The 17,159-nt window shown below is 31.1% G+C and overlaps 1 pseudogene; it reads left to right on the top strand.

Moving 5' to 3' along the window:
* The window catches only part of LOC129608240 (uncharacterized), a 164,300-nt pseudogene that overhangs the window by 68,496 nt on the left and 78,645 nt on the right, over nucleotides 1-17,159 (top strand).

The following is a 17,159-nucleotide window of genomic DNA, read 5'->3' as shown; positions in this document are numbered from 1 at the left end:
ATGGGACTATATTTCAGAAACTATTAAAGCTATGGTATTGAAATTTCACACAAACGAATATATTAGTAGGGCCAATGTGTCTCATAAAAGTCGTTGAATTTACTTGGCTCCTTCTGGTACCTGCCATACAACTTCAAAAGCTATTTGGCTATATCTCAGAAACTAAAAAAGCTATGGTATTGAAATTTCGCACAAATGAATATATTAGTAGGGCCAATGTGTCTGATAAAATTCGCTAAAATTTCTTGGCTCTTTCTGGTAGCTGCCATACAACATCAATAGTAGTTTGGCACAACCAGTATTTTGAATAACACATAGTACTGAAATTTTGCATAAATTAATATGGTAATACGGCAACTTAAAGTCATAGTCCGCCCCATAGTTAGTTATGGCACATTAGTTATTCGCACATAGGATAACAAATTCGTACGGGTATCACAGAGTTGACAAGGTCAACTCTATTTTTTTTCTCGTTTATGTTATAATTATTGTGCAAATTGCAAAAAAAATTCTCTTTGCTAAAAAACAAAAACAAAACTGAATATCATATTTTGCCAAAGGTTTCGATTTAATTACACACATCATATTGCAAATTTGCATATACATATTTGTATATGCACAATAATGTTAAATTGAATTAATTTGAAATTTTTTTTTTGATAATTAAATCGTGTCTACATTGATGGTTTTATTTAATTAATAATGAAAATTTATTGACAATATTGCGAAAATTATTAAAATTTATTAAAAGTAGTGAGAGAAATAAAAAATTGCGCACTTGTGCTCTTGTAAGTAAGTAAGTAATTAAGTAAGGGAGGGGGGCTCCACCCGTACACCCGCGCAAAGCCGATGCACTAGGCCAACAAAAAAAGGCCCATCGGCAACCCAAAACACCCAACACCCAACAACCCGCATGCAGTTCGACACACAAGACCCCCTATCTAAACCAGCCAACCTCCCTGGCGAAGCCCAAAAGCCGCACAAAAGACACCCCTGAAAGGTCCCCCAGGCCATCGTAAAAAGAAGCCACCAAGACACGCCTTCTCTTCCACATCAGAAACGGACAGGCGTAGAGGACATGCTCTACATCCTCCACCACCGCCCCATCTCGACATCCACGACATACATGCGTCATAGCAACCGCAAGCCTCCTGGACATTTTCCCCAAAAGGCAATGCCCCGTCAAAACCCCCACTAGTGTGCTGAGATCAGCCCGACTATATCTCAACAGCATCCTCGTCCTCCTTTCGTCCCTGATAGACCATATTGCCCTGGTCACCCTACATGCGTGAGCCTCCGCCCACAAGACCCCGCTCATCCTCCTACACCCACCGTCTATGACGGCAAGATAAGCCCTCAGCGGCAGACAAACCGAGGCTTCTACCATGTCAGCATCTCCGCCAGCGCCAGCCCTCGCCAGACGATCTGCCATCTCATTACCTCGTATCCCGCTGCGACCGGGAAGCCAGCACACAGTCATCCTGCACATAGTACAAAGTGCCCTAAGTGCCCCCCTGCATCGACCCACCAAAGCCGACCCAACCGAATAGGCGAGGGCCCCAATCGCCGCCTTACTATCCACAAAAATTGCCAGCTCGCATTCCCACCGGTTTTGTGGCAGCCAATTCCGCCGCCCTGAGCACGGCCAAAATCTCTGCCAGGAAGACCCCACATCCATTAGGCAGCCTAATCGATAGCTCTATCCCGAACTCCTCCGAGAAGACTACCACCCCCGTACCATCCATGGTCTCAGAACCATCCGTATAGATGGGCAACCCCTCATGAATGGATATCCCTTCCGCACTCCAATCCTCCCTTTGTAGAACCGCAACCCAGTAATCAACCCTCCAGTCGGTATATGGCTCCACAAATTTGGACCTAATGTCTATAGGTCGCATTCCATATTCTCCCAGAATCCTACTGTGTGTGTATTTCCTATCTATCGTACTGTATGCCTATCGCTTGTAGCCTCAAGGCACTCCTCGCAGCCGCCGTTTTCACCTGCTCATCCATCGGAGCCAGGTCAAGAATAACCTCCAAACCCAAAGTGGGTGTAGTACACAATGCACCTGTCACCTCGACACACTCTATACGCCGCGACCTCTCCAACTTTCATCTCTCCCTATCCCGAAACACCGCTGGCCACCAGACCAATGCCCCATACGTCAGAATAGGCCTAACCACACTCTCATACAACCAGTAGACCAGTCGACGACTCACTCTCCAACGTCTACCAGCCGCCCGCTTTCAGGCAAACAATGCACTCGTGGCCCTCCTTACCCCATTCTCTATGTTTTTCTTCCATAGCAGCTTGCTATCCATAATCACGCCTAGGTATCGCGCACAAAAATCCAGTTCGACTCCCGCCATCCTAGGCAGCGCAAACCTGACCATTTTCCTTTTCCTCGTGAACAACAACAGCTCCGTTTTTATGGGGTTAACAGAAAGACCGCATCCCCGCGCCCAGCCATCCAGGCTATCAAGACCCCCTGCATTATTGCACTCAATACTTCCGGGTATTTACCCGAGACCAGGATTGCCACATCATCCGCATAGCCAGTAACTCTACATCCACTATCCCCCATGAGCCTAAGATAACCCTCCATAACCAGGACCCACAGATATGGCGACATCACCCCCCCACCCTCCTGAGGAGTGCCCTTCACCGACACCATCCTCACCTTACTTCAGCCCCACTCGGCCACCACCACCCTAATAGTGAGCATTTGTCCTATCCATCTGATTATGCCCTCCTCTACTCCTACATTTTCGAGAGCCCCTACAATAGCCTCAACCTTTACATTACTAAAAGCACCCTCAACATCCAAGAAAGCAGCCAATGTATACTCCTTGTACTGCCGAGACACCTCCACCTGCGTGACCACCGCGTGCAGCGCCGTCTTCACAGATCTCCCTCTTCTGTAGGCATGCTGGTCATTTGACAGACTCGACTCCTTTTCCTCACGCCTTATATATTTTTCCAATAACCTCTCCATAGTCCTCAGCACAAAAGACGACAAGCTGATTGGCCGGAGATCCCTCGGGCTGACACGACTATTCCTACCAGGCTTCGGCACAAAAACCGTCCTTACCTCTCTCCATTCTCTAGACATACCCTATATACAGGCAGCTACGAAAAATTACCACCAACCAATCAATGATCACTTTCTGTGCCCTCCACAGCATAATAGGCCACACCCCATCCATTCACGGAGACTTGTAGGGGTCAAAATACTTAATAGCCCACTGTATCCTCTCCCCCGTAAAAATTTCTTTACCTAAAGCTCGTATAGCCTCCGTTCTTTCCACCTTCAGTTGGAAATTTATCCTAAAACGAATATAGAGGGAAGACTCCTCCGATACCATCCAGTTACTGACCATTAAAGTCCCCAAATTAGTAGTTAAAATAAGGTCTAGCACCTATTCCTAACGACGAAAGTAGGATCGCAACCCCTATTACATACACAAAGGTTAGTACCACTAACAAAATCTACTAAGGACTCACCTCGCTGATTAACATCCGAGTGTGGTGCGCATTCGCATCACACCCATATTAAGACTAATACTGTATTGTCGTAATTCTCCCGACGGTGTTTCCCGAATTTTCTCTTTTCCGCCAATCCAATATCTGTAAAGTTTTACGGGTATTATTGAATTGTTAAACATTATTGAAACTTTCTTGTATTTGAAATATTTAATAGAAACATAATTTTTAAAAACTGTGGTTTCTAAATTTCGATTAAAATAATTAATTTATTTTCTTTTATAGGTTCAACTCTTTGATTGTGAAGTATACAAGTAGTGTAATTGCTACTTTTATTGAGTACAGTTGGATTTGATCAGGTAAATACTTTTATTTTTTACTTAATAATAATGAAATTCAATTTTGTAAATTTCAATATCAACAATAAGTTGAATATACACTTTTAAGCAAATTAAAATAATATTAAAATGCAAGGGGAAATTTAATCATTTCCCAGAGCTATTTGATTGACATTTAATTTTCTTTTTTTTAGGATATTTAAATTCAATATTATCTTTTTATTTAAATTTTACTTAATTTTTTACTTTAAATGGGATAATAAACAGAGTAAAATCAAATTAAATAAATATTTTTTTTAAAATTTCGATTCTTTGTCTCCTGCTTCCTTATATAGCTGAGTCTTTACTTTACATTTTTATAATACTAAGCATTCATCATTATCAATAAAAATTTGTACAATAACGTTATTTATAATCTTTTTTAACTGTCAAACCGTAATCAATCTTAACTGAATTTGTGTACACCAAAACATAAAATATCAAAATTAGAGTTGCCAAGTTTTGATAAAATGAAAAATAGTAGTTGTAATATTTTTAGGTAGACTTTCAATTTTAGTTTATCAAATCGGAACGAATGTCATAAAATTGTACTTTAAATCTATTGTTATCATTACAAGATATTTTGTGATAATTTTACTGAAAACCGTTGTTGCACCAATTTATTTGTTCTGGTACTGTTCTCTATAATTAATTAATATTAGAAGTGTTTTCAAATCTGGTTCTTAAACATGAGTACTTGGAAATTAAAATTCCATTTTGCGTTATTCTCTCTCATATTTCTTTTTAAGTAGTACTTGATTGGAGAGAAATAATGCAATGAAATTTGAGAAGAAGTTGAAGAGAAAGTGAACATTTTTCTTCAATGCTTTTAAAAATGAATCACTTGCTTAGTGCTCCTTAAATATTTTTTTTGGCGTAAAATAATTTTTCACATCAAATATTTGAATAGGTTTTGTTTGTTTAAAATATTATATGTAAGATTGTTTAATGGAATTTTTGGATTGAATTTCGGATATTGGAATAAAGTATTAATTCTAAAAAAAATTTATAATATAACAAAATTGTATAAAGAAAAAAAAGTCGCAAATCTGTGCTGTAAAAATCACGTCATCTAATTTTTGCATATTGCATATTTTTAGGCGGTACGTACCATTTAAATTTTTGTTTTTGTCACGAAAACATTAGTTTTAGCTAATTCATTAATTAATAAGCTAAACTATTATCTTTGACATTTAAGCAACCTCTTTTGAGATTTAAGCATTGCCACGATGAATTTAAATATTATAATTCAAAAGGTCTCGCTTGTAATATATTTTACATGAAATAAAAAGGCTGTTTGGGACAAGATTAAATTAATTACTTTCCACATTTCAATATTGAACTCAAAATCCAAATTGTAAAAGTATTTTCGCAGGATAAGCTTAATTTTTTTGACTTTATTAATTTAACTATACGTACATAAAAATCTGAAGGCCAAAAGAATACTGGTGTGGATCCAAAATATTTAATAATGTGATATAATTCTAAAATGATAAAATATACATCAATTATTATCAATTTTGATTATCATAAAAGAAGGATATGGTCGAATAAGATAATAATATTTTCATTAAAAAAGGACTCTAATTTTTTGCTTACCTATGAGACGCACACCTCATATGTAGTGTATAATGTTATAGAATGCACCTTTTTTTATAATCTTCTTAAAAATTGTGAAATTCATTATTTCACATTGCTGTAAAAAAAAATTTAACTGTTATTAACGTTGATTTATAATAACTGTATAAAAATTTAGAAGCTAATAAAAAAGTGGTTCAAAATTCAACACAATTTTGCTTTCCTGCCAAACGATTTTACTCCTGTTCGTTCCATTTAATGCAACGTAGCTTTTTCTCTATGGAACGAAGAAATAAAATCTATAAATTTTATAATATAAAATATTCTAGATGAGGCAAATTAAATGAATGGTGAGAAAAATGTAAATTCCCTAACATTTTGATAATCGGAAAAAAAAGAGACAATAAAATTTCCATATTATTAAAGAATGGAGAATTTTATTTTCAAATTCATAATAATGGTGAAATACAAACAGTGTGTTGTATAGTTTGTCGAATTTTTGAATAAAATAATCTTTTGTACAAATTTTAACGTATAACACTTAATATCTCTGTACATTATGAATAATATTATTGCAAAATTTGAATATGTTCGTATACAATATGTAAGTGAAATTCTTTTATGTTAATGTAAACTGGGGTATATAAAATCCCATTTGTATTTAAATTACATTTAAACTTCATTCTTTTATTTTTAATTTATATATAGTATATTTAATTTACGATAATAAAAATGTACAATGTTGTTTTTCATTCGAAGTTGTAAAAAAAGCCTTTACAATGTGTAAATAATTTTGGCTTTTTTACAAGGATGTTCTCTTTAAAACTGAAAACGTAACAATTTTCATAAGTTCAAGAATAAATTTAAACAGAATAAATGTTTCATCTAATTCAAGTCCAGAATTTAAGTTTTTGAAGTTTTCTTTAATTTTCACAAAACGTTTGAAAGGCTCATTTTTGAGCTGCGAAATTTTGCTTGATACCGATTGGATAGTCGAAGAAGATACATCTTAGTCAAACCACTGATCAATAGGGTAACCTCAAATTCTCACTTCCCGACCGATAAATTCTAACGCAGTTTAACAGTACTTGGGCGTGTATTTACAAAGTGACTTGCGTAACTTTGCGTAAATGCTAATCTAACTAAAAATAGATTTTCGTTCGCTGCTAGTCAACAAACAATTCAAAATGGGACTCAAAAGTTTCCGCTACCTTTCATATACACCTTGGAGGACTATTATGTATTAAAGACTTACACCACGTTAAGGTATGCTTATCCATGATAAGGATAAATACCGGAAAGTGACATACGGGCTTCTTGCGAAGTGATATTATGTGCTTTGTATGGCCTGCTCTGTGTACAAGAAACTTAACTCTATTCGAACTAAATTATATACGGGAATGTAAATTCATGGACTTGGAAGCTGTTGGCTTTTATTTGCAGCAATTGTGGTCTTTCGTGCAGTTTGGAATGTTTCCTCTTTAAGAATATTATCAGTATGGAACGAAAAATTACAGACCTATATCTGTGTACGCTTACATTCAATCTAAATGTATACAATCATTGTCAAAATGAAAATCAACAATGTTTATAGAGAAGCAAAATGATTAAAAATGTAAGGTGCTCTGTGCTCTGTTATTATTGGGCTTTTGCCAATAAATTCATCATGGATTGAAAGGATAATAATTGTGGCATTTCTGCTTCATATCGTTTTTTTTTTGGTTTAACGTGTCTTGTATTTGTATATTGTTGAGGTAAATATTAAGGTGTTGAATTTTTATTATGCTTGTTTTAGTCTTAATATTATGTACATATAACACAAAATATAAAAATGTTTGTATATGTGCCACAAAATAAATTGCTTTGTTCTAAACATTTTATTTCATGTTAAGTGTATTTCTGGTTTGGTGGTATTAAATAAAATATTATATTTTCATATTTTTTCCCCCAAGCTACTCCAGTCTGCTCGTCATTCCATCTTCCTCTCCATCACTCACTTCATGTTTATTTTGGTTATTCTCCAGTTGTATTGTAATATGAGTAATATTTTTATTATATCAATAACAAAATTACATTATGAGCTTTATTAAAGGTGTAAATATAATTTTCTTTGTTATTAAATGATGAGTTTATTATAATAATGTATGTATGTATGTATTTACGAGTATAATGGTTTTGTATAATATGTAAATATTGAGTTTTGATTATATTTTGAGCACAACATAATAGCAGGTTTATTTCATTTTTATTGAGTAAATTTTTTATTTTAATATGATTTTAATAGAATAAAATGTGTATTACGGGTTTTTACAAGCGAATGTGTTATATATACGTAATATGATGTAAATATAAACAAGTGTCTTCAATATGATGTATATTTCAAAATAGAGATCCATAACCAGAGAAACTAATTGAAATTAGCTAGCTATTTATGAATAGAATATTGAAATTTTGAGTGAAATACCAAAAAAGGGCCTTTGAAATAGTTTTGAATTGGTTGTCTCTAGATAACTAAAGCACGATATTCTTATTAATAATGTGTCTTTTTAACTTTTTGTATTTAAACTAAAAAACGGCGGTTCAAATGAACTGTCAAATTGCATTATTCGCTCTCTGAAACTCATAACTATAGAAAAATCTTACGGAATGATTTTAAACTGAAAATTGTTACCAAATTACCATAACTTATTTTGAAACTCAATTGACGGTGCAAATTACTGTGATTTGTATAATTGCAAAATTGTTTTCGGCAATTAGGCTTAATTTTTCCTTAACGAGTTTATAGTGTATTGTAAACGATCCAGTTGCAAATAGAAAATATACATAAAAATGTACTATTTAGATGGTTTCCATCTAATTACATCGTTCCGCCATTTTTATATCATCAAAAAATATCCTTAAAAAAATTATTAAATTTGTCCTAGTTTCCTTATCAATAATATGATTTCCGTTATTGAAAATATACATAAAATGACCGCATAAAAAATGATTATTGCAAAAATAAGCAATCTGACCTTGAACCGAAATTTTGTGCCTGACATTTTCAGTGGATACACTTAGAATTTATTAGAGAAAATCATATGTTTTTATTCCATTATCGTTGTTATTGAGCAATATAGTGTGTGTTGCTATTTTCAAAGTATATAACATATGATGAAAAATCCATTCACGTGCACATAATGAGAAAAACATGCCACATACCACAGACACTGTAGAAATTATTCAATTTTACATTATCTTTATTTTTTTTCCTATTATGCTTTTTTAATATCACATGGGACATAAATAATAACTATTCAGTATTGAATAAAATTTTCATATTTTGAAAAATTTTTATAACTTTATATAGCATTTACGATAATATGCTTTTCCATATATTTTTTTTTTATATTATTTCTGACCATTAAATTCAATATAAAGCTCGTAATGTTATGGAATTATTAAAAATGAATACTTATTTTTTTTTTCTATAAAAAAATTTTATGTTCGAATTCTTTTTTATAACTATAGACATATTTTATTTTCTTTGCCCGCAAATTATTATATCGTAAAAATAATTATTCAGAATATTTATGAGTTATTTTACGAAGGAAATTAATTTTTTCCTTTTCTTCCACTTTGGTTCATTTTTGTTTCGTTCGAAAAATTTTCAAAGTTTTTTTTTTTATTTTAAAGGACAAAGTCGAGAGAAGGAAATAAAATTATAGAATTTCTCAAATAAATTTTCTAGCAGAAGAAATTGATTTTCTCATTCTTAAAAGATGATTCCAATTAATTTTGAAATTTATTTGTGCAGCTGGCGGGAAGTAAAATTAAAATATAGGGTTCACTCCTTGATTGTATACTCACCGGCTCATATGGTAACTAAACTTGTATATATGGCTCCGAAGCAGTCATTTCTGTAAGAGCAGTCATTTGAAATCAAATTCATGTTTTATTTTAATTTGTTTTATTTTTATCAAAATATTCTATTTGATTATATATGCATGTGTAAACTTGTTGTGCTATTACCATGAACATGAATTTATTATGTAATTATCAGGTCATAATTGAATTTTACTTTGTGCAAAATATTCACAATCTAAACAATAAAACAGACACCGGAAATTGATTTTGTTTACAGTGAAATTTTATTAACGCTTCAGCAATTTCACAATAATTAAATTTTATGGCTCCAATTATTATAAATAGAATAAATGAGTTTTAGCTTTTATAAAAATGTTATGCTTTGTTTAAGGTGAAGTAATAAAATAGTGACATGCAAAATTATACGGAATATTCTTTCATATTTTAATCAAAAATAATTTTTTATTACGGAAATTTGGGATGAAAGTTATTTTGGAATCACAACGCAGGATGCGAAGTGGTGTGAAATATTTCGCTTATATCGTACTAAAATCAACGTTTGATTTTGGACGTTATTCAAGACTATTTTAAAGTACCTACTCACAGAGAGTTCAATTTGTGAGGAGGATATGAGATTTTTCAAGTACGACAAAGTTTCAGCCGACCCCAAATTTTTCCCAAATGTTAGTGCAGCAATATCATTTTAATAGTCTTCTCAATATTTTCATATAAAATCGAATTATGACTAAAGGGCGGACTATGTTAAATAATTTTTCTCAAATAAATTTTTTATTTCACTTGAATGTTCACTACACTTACTTTACCAATATCAAATTATAAACAATACAAAATCAATAATAAAATTCAAATTGATAATTTTTTACATAAAATATATAAATTTTTTTTATGTGATTTACACACGACTTATAACAGTATTAATACTTAGTACGCATACTTTGTATACCAGATAAATTAAACATGTCAAAAATTTTGTGTTTTAAATCATTTTTTTTTTTGAACAATGTTTAGATATTGTAATTACAAATGCATTTAATTTACACATGTTATAATATGAGTCCATGTGCAGACACACATACATACATATCATTTTATGTCATTCTATAATAATTACGCTGGTAATGTTTAAAAGTAGTTTGAAATATATCTAATTTTTTTTTCTGTACTTGAAATATAACAATAGTAATAATAATCAAGTAATAAACATTAAAAAAATTTAATTAGAATGTTATAAAATGTTGTTTAATAACAAAAAAAATGGTTTTTAATTGCAAGTGTACTTCGGGTAATGTAGTTTTAAATAAATATGCTGCAGACAGTTTGTGAAAATTTTAGTTTTCAATGTGGTCGTTCAGCTTATTTAAAACTCTGAGCAAGTAGAGAAAAATCTAAGTAGTAATCTAAGAATGTAATGCAGAAATCAACAACCACCCTATTAGACTATGCCAAGCCGCCTAAAGGCAGACATACAAGCAAAGCTGAATGAACTGAATTTAAAGGCGTCAAAAGTCGGTCTGAAAATTAACACAAAAAAAAACCAAATCGATCCGAATAAACACAGCAAACTCTTTACACTTCGTCATGGATGCCAGCCCAATACAAGGTATCGAACAGTTCAGTTATTTCGGTAGTATAACATCAACAACCGGAGTGGTCAAAGAAGATATCAACAATTGTGTGAAATCAGCCCTGGTCTATGGCTCCGAAACAATAAAAACTAAAATTAAATGTAAAACACAGGTATTTATAAGCAAGGCCTAAGAATCATTTGTCAAGTTATTATGGCCCAGGCGGCTAACTAGACCTCTGAGCTTTAACACACCAAGAGTTTCTCGCAACAGTAATAAGAAAGAAAAAGTGAGGATGGATATTAAACAATTGGATGGACAACTAAATGCAGGTATTCTACTAAGTTAATTAAACGTTTTGGATTAGATTTCCACTTTCAAACAAAATTTAATATTTGACAGACTGACAATTGAAGTGAAAAAAATTATGAAGAAAAAAATTCATTATTTAATATTTTTTTTTTAATTCCTTTATAAAAAAGAACTTGATGACTGTGAACTTTTGATAATAAAATATGAGGTATAATAAACCAAAAGAACAGAAAAGAAAACCAAACGAAGAAAATGTCAGGAGCAATAACACTAAAATGTTTGCACATTACAGTGTTAAGTAACGATTAAATTTTTTTCGTTTAAAAATTGTGTTTTTTTCCTACTTTCTCTTTGCTTGCTCTTTTTCACTACACCTACAAACCGTTGCCTAAAAGATTATATAATTACATTTTCGGTTTTCTCTTTCTTTTTTTTTTCTTTTCTTTATTTTATATTTTTGCATTGTACACCACAATTCCTTTGAAATTTAAAGTCATTTCTGTTTCCTTTGCAAATGAAAATGAAAACAAAAAAAAAATTTTTTTATTTAATTTTATTCCGTTTCTCATTTGACTAAAAATTAACTCAAAAAAATTAAGAAAGAGAAAGAGAAGAATAGAAACAGACGTTAAAGAATAGTAGTGCTTTAAATGGTAATAATTTTTTGTTTTTGTTTTGTGTTGTTTTGTGTCTCTCTCTCTCTATTGTGAAAGTTCATTATTAACGTAAAAAGAAAATATACAATTGGCAACACGTTGTTATTATGTGTTCAAGAAAGGCGGCAATTCTTCTTTTTCAGTTCTTTCCTTTGAAATATCTTTCGCCTTGCATTTAAAGTTCATTGTAGTTTCATTTTATCAAATTGCAAACAATAAAAAGCAATATGGTTCCATTTTTAATATTATTTTGTACATGTAAAAAAGTTTTTATATTTAATTACATTTTTTTTTTCTCTTTCTGTCACAGGAAACACGTATTCGTATTAAAGATTGAGGTGAGCTGTTTAAAGAGGCTTGAAATTATGTTCAATTACACATTTCCAAAGAATAATTTCAGCATTTTTTTTTTGTGTTGTTGAATTTAATATTATTCGCTGTTGAATGCACCAGAAACTAATAAGTTTGTTAACGAGAGAAAAAAATATTGGTTTTATCTGCATTAAATAAATGAAAATTAATGGAAAAAATTTCACAAGGACATCAATAAATAGGAATAAAAATGATAATATAATGCGGATATGTCTTTTTGTTTGTGTAATTTGTTCGCAATCGAACTGGAAAAACCCTAAATAAAATGAAGAATAGAAAATGAAGTGTCAGTTGCAGTTGCAATAACAATGAATGGAATGAAAAAAAAATATTCATATACCAAGTTAATATAAAACGCAAACGTAGGTTTTACTCTTGTCAATGAAATGAATTTGTGGTTGAAAAAGAAAAATTACTATATTATTTTTCATTTTACATAATAGACCACTTTTACCCGCAATGTGTTTATTTATTTATTTTTCTTAGTTGCTCAACATAATACCATTTTAATTTTTATATATTGAAATCAGACTGACCCAGAATACTGCCATCACAGTATTGCAACAATAATAATTAATGTTATAGGAAGGTTTAATGAAAATAAGCGGTTATTATCGCGACAATGGTTGGTTGACTTGACCTGTGCGCATCCCAATTAACATATTTGTGTTATTTTGCTACTACCATCCTGCGACAACCTGGTCTTCACTGATAACAAGTGGTCCGTCTATGGCATCCGGTTTTTGTAAGGAATCTTAAGAAAATCCCAGACGTTAATTTTCGATAATTCGTTTAAGCTTGCCTCGTTTGTCCGACCCCAATTGACGTTACTATATTATAAACTATTGAAAATATTCTATAGTGAATCTAATATCTAAGTGGCAGATAGAAGCCCCATAACTATAATAATGTAAATTTCAATTTGAATTTAAGGGTTCAAAAAAAAAAAAAAAACCCCGAAAAAAAATTTATGGTAATTTTATAAAAAATAAAACGCTGTAGGTCATTTTTTGTTTTAGATTGGAGCATATAAAAATGCTTACCAATCCATTGCAGATGATTTTTTTTTGCTTCATTTCCAGTTATCAAAATTATTTTAAATTTTTTTTGCTTTCAATTCTAAATTATTTGAAAATCACCATGACCCTGCAATAAATACAAGAATGGACATCATGTTTTTCGTTCTCTTTCTCCTTTTAATATGGAATTAAATAGAAAATTTTTTTTCATTTTTCACAGTCCGCTCTCATCTATTTAATAAGAGTTAATAAATAAGTTTTATTAGTTCCGGTGAAATTTTCCAAATTTTTAAAATGTGGTGTATTTAATTTTATTCTTGTGAGAAAATGCACATTTTTTTTGTTGATTTTTATTAATTTTCTTGATATTCAGTTTGTTCTCTTTGTTTTTCTACTGTCCAAGTTCAATTAATGCTCTATGTATCCATTGCCGCATAGATTTAAAGAATTGGGTTTAAACAATAACAGAAAAAGGAAAAGGTCAGTAAGTACGTCATGTGAGAATAAAATATTCACCTTTATAAAATTGAAATACTTTAGCATTTGGTAGTCTATAAATCAGATTAATGTTCATTTTTAATTGGACTACGGAATGGAAAGGGTTTACGGATAGCCTGTATGCATATACGTATGTAGATATGAATGTAGATATGTATGCATATACGTATGTAGATACAGTCATGCTTCGCATTAAAATCACTTTTTTAATTTAAAAAAAATTAATGACGATTTTTTTTTTATAGTGAAAAATAAAGACTTCCACAAAGAATGGAAAGAGGTGTCAAGCAGGGATAAATGAGATAATGAGAAACATATGAAACGCCTATAGAAGACATTCATTACGCGGATGACATAAACTTAGCTTTTGTTTCATAAACTTAGCGGAAATACAAAACTTAGCGGACAGGCCGAGGAGGTATGCCTCAAAATCAACCAGGCAAGAATAAAGTTATTGAGTAAAATATAACTTGAGCAGTCTTGCAGTCAATGCGAGCTCAATATAGAATTTCTCACATTGCAGCTTCCTTCGACAAAAGTAAGATGTTAACTTAAAAGAGTTTAGTCACAAAGGAATAAGCCTCAACTGGAAATATGTGAGCAGAAATAAAAATATTGTCGCAAAATAGAGTTCGATAGTGATGCCTTGCGGAAGCCCTATGCTCCTTAAGGAAGTGAATCAGGAAAAAATGAGCTAAGAATTTAATTAATCGAGCATTTGTTGGGAGAAAATATTGAGGATATTGATCATAAAATTTTAAAAATATAAAACAATATTCCGGTGTAATTGTGTGTAATGGCTTGCCCCCACAAATCAAAACTTTGCTTTAATTGAGCATATGCTCGAAATATAACATGTGTTCGAGGCGGTTGTGGAAAACTTGAATAAAAATCATACTTACTAAATAAAATTTTTGTTTACACACATTTATGAAATAATGCAAAAGAACGAATTTCTGAACCGAACTTGGTTTTCAATCTTCGAAAAATCCATATTATAGCCTGCTAAAATGCATACAAAACTTCACAAAAAAATTTCGTTTTAAATCAACCTTCGGTAAAACTTTGTTCACAAACTTGAAACACGTTTTCTTTCCAAACCTCTACCATTAAAATTTACTGCATTTTGGTCCCATAAATTTGTTTTCATCTATTTTACATTTTACACATTATGAAGCTGCAAAATATACATATTATAAGTAAATTTGAACACGTGTAAAAGACGTGCAAGTCAAAAAATTATTTTTATATCTAAAAATTTACATAATCTTCAATTAGAATCTAACCGTAACTCACATAAATTTGAGAATATTAAAATATTATCATAATGTAATTTTAAGTATACGTTCACACATTTGAATTCGTTATACAAGTGTGAATGTGTTACGAATTTTAAAAGTAAAAATTTTATACAATTTAAAGAGAATAAAATTAATTTTGTGTGTAAACATAAAAATTTGAACGTGATTAAAATGAAAGGTGTGCTAGAAAAAGAATTTAAGTTTTGATCAATATTTTAAGTTTAGAACTCATAGATTACAATTGGCGAAAAAATTTTTAGGGTTAGCATTTATTGTTAAGCTCGATCTATAGAATGTTTTACTTTCATTGAGTTGATTAATTTTGGAGAATTAAGATGAATTGCTTGTTTATCTCTTACATTAGCTTAATACTGCTCAATATACGAATACAAAGTCCGGAATTCACTCGTATCCCTCTATTCTATGGTGAAAACCTCTAATTTTCATTGAATTCATTTTAATTCAGTTGCAAAACTTGACTCAAATTCAGAAAATAAAGTCAGATTCAGAAAACAAAACCTTACCACTGCAATACAAAATTCAAGGATTTCCATTAAAAAAAATATTTATAAAATTTGATGAAAAACCTGAAATTTTTCAAGGATTAAAAGAATAAAATCCTTTTACTAAAAATCCAACAAAATATTAAAAAAAAAAAACAATTTTAATGTTTTTACTGTCAATAAATAAAGATTAAAGATAAATTATTTTGATAATTATCAAGGATTAAAATTATTTTCAGATGAATCCTTTTCATAAAAAAAAAAAAAAAAAAAAAAAATTAAAATTCATTTAAAGTTGATTTAAGAGACCATCTTTTTTTGTTTCGTGGTTATTACATAACAATCTTGTAGATTCTCCATTTTCTATTATTTTTTTCTTTTTAATCCTTTTTATCAATATGAGATAAATTTACACAGTATATAAGGGTAAATAATTTTAAAAGTAAAGAAAAAGAAAATCTGGCTAAAATCAGATTAAAAATTAACCTACATTCCACTTTTTTTTTTGTTGTCCTTTTTATATTTTAACAGGAATTTTATATTTGAAATTCCTTGTTTTCATTTGCTTGATTAATCGGATTAAATATCCCATAAAAAAATAAATCCTAATGTGTGCATGTGTAAAGATTTGTGTATAAAATAATTATGTAAAGATAACGGCTGGTCAAACTTGGAATGACACAGAGGGAAGAAGCGACAAGAATAAATTAAAATTAATATGTAAAAAATTAAAGGCATAGTAAGAAACTAATTCCTGGAAGATGACCCGAATTACAAGCGATTTAATTTTCCCTGTTTTCTACTTTAAGGATCCCAGGACCAAGGTCATTTTTGCTACCCTCACAAACAAACAGAAAGCGTAAATTTCTATTAATCAAAAAAGAGTGTGTGTGATTCGAAATTTATTAAAAAAAATTTTTTTTTTGCTTTTTTTTACTCCCTATGCTCCTAGCATAGGGCATCTACAAAGCTTCACCGTCTTATTCTATTCTGCGTTATTTCTTTTATTTCGGCCTATGTTTTTCGGGCCTCTATTTCTTCTTTTTCTACTGATCTGTGTCATATTTCTTTGGATCTGCCTACTTTCGTTATACCCTGCGGATTCTATTCAAGGGCTTTCGTGGAATGTTATTTGCTGGCCTTCAGAAGGTGTGGCACATTCACTTCCATTTTTTCTTTCTTATCTGGGCGTATACTAGTTCTTGAACTGTTGTTAATTTCCAGGGATATTTATTGCTTATAGTTCTTGGCCAGAATATTCCGTATATTACTCGTAGTCATTATTGTTTAGGAAAGTCTAAACCCTATCTTTGTAGCTCTTCTGTATTAGCACCGTTTTGCTGCCATATGGAAACAGATTTCATGCACTCGTCGAAAATCTTTATTTCGGTGCCCCTTACCCGGTGATGCTTCCAAACACCCATAGTCTTCATTAGAAAAATAATAAAAATGTGAAAAAAAAGGTTTCTGTCTGTGGCGCAACTTATTTGGAACACAATTAGTTACTCGAGAATTGTATGATATCTGGGCTACCTTTCGTGTATTTTCAGTAATTGTTCAAGAAATTTTAAGAATTATTTCAAAGTTTGCGAAATGTATTCTTATATTTTCTTAATTTTCAATTTTA

The sequence above is a fragment of the Condylostylus longicornis genome, unplaced genomic scaffold (genome assembly GCF_029603195.1).
Source record: "Condylostylus longicornis isolate FDR11 unplaced genomic scaffold, ASM2960319v2 ptg000031l, whole genome shotgun sequence".
Taxonomy (NCBI): domain Eukaryota; kingdom Metazoa; phylum Arthropoda; class Insecta; order Diptera; family Dolichopodidae; genus Condylostylus; species Condylostylus longicornis.
The sequence above is the reverse complement of the archived record's forward strand: the minus strand, read 5'-3'. Positions and strand labels throughout refer to the sequence as shown.